The sequence below is a fragment of the Pipistrellus kuhlii genome, unplaced genomic scaffold (genome assembly GCF_014108245.1).
Source record: "Pipistrellus kuhlii isolate mPipKuh1 unplaced genomic scaffold, mPipKuh1.p scaffold_m20_p_11, whole genome shotgun sequence".
Classification (NCBI taxonomy): domain Eukaryota; kingdom Metazoa; phylum Chordata; class Mammalia; order Chiroptera; family Vespertilionidae; genus Pipistrellus; species Pipistrellus kuhlii.
The window spans coordinates 51,163,886-51,167,499 of NW_023425416.1; positions in this window are offsets into that span (position 1 = coordinate 51,163,886).

The window sequence follows — 3,614 nt, forward strand, 5'->3', positions numbered from 1 at the left end:
GTCCGCGGCGGGACGGGGCGGGCGGGCGCCCAAGGCAGGCCCCGCCCCGAGCTGTTATTTGCATAAATGGGCGTGGTTTCCGGGGCCACCTCTCAGGCTCCCGGGACCTCCCTGGCCCGAAACCGGGTCCCTCCAGCCTGGGCTGGGCGAGCCCTGACTTTAGGAGCGAGCTAGGAAGTCTTGTTCCTCCACTTGAGTCGGTTTTGTTTTTTCCTTCTCTTTTGGCGGCCTCCCATGGGCTTGTAAACCTGAGACTTCCTTCCCGGCGCCCAGTCTTTCGTTGTGATTCGCGTCTCTCTGCCACTGGCATCTCTCTCCTGTGTGCACCCCCTGCTCATACCGTCAGCTTATTTTTTCCCTTGGGAAATCCTAAATTCCCATTTAATTTTCTCCTTAAAGTTTGGGCTTTTAGGATCGTGTTTAAAACGTCTCCTCCTTAAAAAAAAAAAAAAAGCCGAAACCGGTTTGGCTCAATGGATAGAGCGTCGGCCTGGGGACTGAAAGGTCCCGGGTTCAATTCCGGTCAAGCGCATGTGCCTTGGTTGCAGGCACATCCCCAGTAGGGGGTGTGCAGGAGGCAGCTGATCGATGTTTCTAACTATCCCTCTCTCTTCCTCTCTGTAAAAAAATCAATAAAATATATATATAATTAAAATAAAATAGTAAAACAAAACATTTCCTCCTGCTCTGTCCAGCGTGGCTCGGTTGGTTGGGGTCTCGGCTGGTGCACCAGAGGTCACGGGTTCGTTCCCCGTGGAGGCCCTTGCTTGCAGGAAGCGGCTGATCATTGTGTCTCTCTCACACCCATGTCTCTCTCACTCTCTCTCTCTCTCTCTCTCTCTCTCTCTCTCTCTCTCTCTCTCTCTCTCTCCTTTCCTCCCTCGCTAAAATAAATGACAAAAACTCTCCTCCTCCCACACCCCAGTGACAGGTTCTCTATTAGCTTTGTGATTTCCCCTTCCACGTGTAGGTCTGTTGTTAGGCTTCCTTCCTTATTTTGAGTCAATTTTCCCATCACAAGCTGTGAAACTCTTATTTCACCCAGGAGAAGCAACTTGTCTAGAGCCGCAGAGGGTGTTGTGTCTCCTTGGACAAATCTGCTCCACGCCTGCGTGTGTCCCCGTCCCATCCCCAACCCCGAGGCCGAGGGACCGAACCGAACCACGAGGCTCACCTGGAGCGACTCTGTACAGCTTCCCTCCGCGTGCCTCTGCTGCCATCTACAGGTCACCCGCGGGACCGCAGCTGCCGGGCCGCTGTCCCACACACAGGTGTCTCTGAGCTGCTCTGGGCTTTGGGATTGGGGACCAGCGACCCGCCCCTTCCTCCCGCCCCCTCCCCGCATGCCTCACAGACGCACGTGGACGCCTGGGCTTCGGGGCCAGGCTCTTCAGAGCAGCAGCTCCTGGTGAGTGGGGACCCGCTGTGTGCAGACATTGAATTGAAGGCCCTTTAAGGCTAACGGAGCCCAAGGTGACCTTCAAACCAGCAGGGTTCTGTGAAACAGGAGGCCTGGTGGCAGCCTCAGCTGACCTGCTGAACCGTTCTTTGCGATCAGACGGTGGGTGAGTGCTCTACCTGGACACCCAATGATCTCACGGACTGGAAAAGCGAGGGCTGTGCCCATCCCATGCAGCCTGTATGGCAGACACGCAGACAGAGAACCCTGGGGGGTCAAGCCCCTGCCAGAGGTCAGTAGCCCCCATCCCAACCCCAAAGGACACCTCCAGGGCCAGCTCTTACCCTCAAACTAGGCTCTCCTCTGGTGTGACTCCCTGGCCCCGCCCACATCTACATATTCACACATACTCTCACACAGCTCACATATACGCACATGTCCATACATGTTTACACAAATGCTCAGTCACACCAGCATGCAAAAACGCAGAACACACACTCTCACGCCCATTTATGCTCAGCTGGACCCAGGACCTTTGTCCCTGGGCCCCATCTGAGAATCTGATCTGAGATCTCAGAGCCTTGGAGGAAGCCTGAGTGAGATCTGGAAGCTTCCATGGCTTGGCAGCTGGAGAAGGACCCTCCCTCTGGTTTGGGCCAGGAGAACCGGAGGCTGAGCAGAGTCCCACTCATAACAAAGGGCCAGGCAGCTGAGGGTGGGGCTGGGTCCGCTCCCAGCCCAGGGCATCTCGCTGCATGCTCTGAGATAACATGTTTTCTGCAACTGGAGTTAATGCGTGGCTCAGGGGTTGAGCATGGACCGATGAACCAGGAGGTCACCATTTGATTCCTGTCAGGGCACATGCCAGGGTTTGGGGCTCCATCCCCAGTGAGGGGCATGCAGGAGGCAGCCGATCCACGATTCTCTCTCATCACTGATGTTTCTATCTCTCCCTCCCTCTTCCTTCCTCTATGAAATCAATACCAATGTATTTAAAAATAAATTTGATGCCGAGACCGGTTTGGCTCAATGGATAGAGTGTCGGCTTGGGGACTGAAGGGACCCGGGTTCGATTCCAGTCAAGGGCATATACGTTGGTTGAGGGCATATCCCCAGTAGGGGGTGTGCAAGAGGCAGCTGATCAATGACTCTCTCTCATCGATGTTTCTAGCTCTCTCTCTTCCTTCCTCTCTGTACAAAATCAATAAAACATATTTTTTTAAAAACATAAAAATAAATTTGAAATGGAGTTCATTAGATTACCATTCCTCTAACATTTTTATAATTGTTTTTCTTCAACTGGTGTCCTTTACCTTAAACTGTTAAATTCCATAACTAATCCTTGCTTATTATAATAAACTCAAACTACGCAGAAATGACAAAAGTCAGCGGGGGCCGTGTCTCTCCCCCGCAGTCTCCATACCAACGCCAGTGCTCACACACCACACGCCCCCCTGCGTCCCACACGACTGTGTTTGCTGTTAACCCAGTGGGCCCATGGCACAGCCATGAGTGAGCCTGGCTTGCGGAAGGAGGGCGCGGTGAAGGATTAAAGCAGACAGACAAGAGAATAAAGCTGGGGCCAGGAGGGGGGGGCGCTTCTCTCTGATGGAGAGACAGGGCCATGGCATGCAAGGTGAGTCTTTATTTTATTGCCAGATTCCACAAGGTCAAGTAAGGGCGTGGTCAAGATATTTACAACGTTTGGAATCTACTCAGCTACATCATCCGACCCAGCTTTGTTTACTTGCTGCCCCTCCCGCAGCCTCTAACACTCCCAGCCACGTGGAACCGCAAGTTCCGACCATCAGGCCAAGTTGACGGCTGCAGCCTTTGGCTCCAATTGTGTGGGACTTGCACGTGGCTTTGCCACGAGAGGAGCGTGCCCTCTCGTTCGTTAGGCCGGCTGGCACCTATCCACCGCTGCAGCCGCCCTCCGCAGCCCAGCAGTCACGGTTTCTCCTCGTGCTGCTCCTGTCCCAGCGGCAGTCTGTCTGCCACAGCCACCGGCACACAGATGGGAGGACTCCGCACTGGGGACGGCTGGGCTGGGGCCGGAGTGGGTTTGTGGGGGCAGAATCTGACACACAGACCGCATGATACCTGCATGTCCGAGGGGACGGGACTGAGGCCTCTGGAATGTTACAGCACACACACGCGCGCACACACACACACGCACACACACACACACACAGCACATGTGGACTGTCCTTCA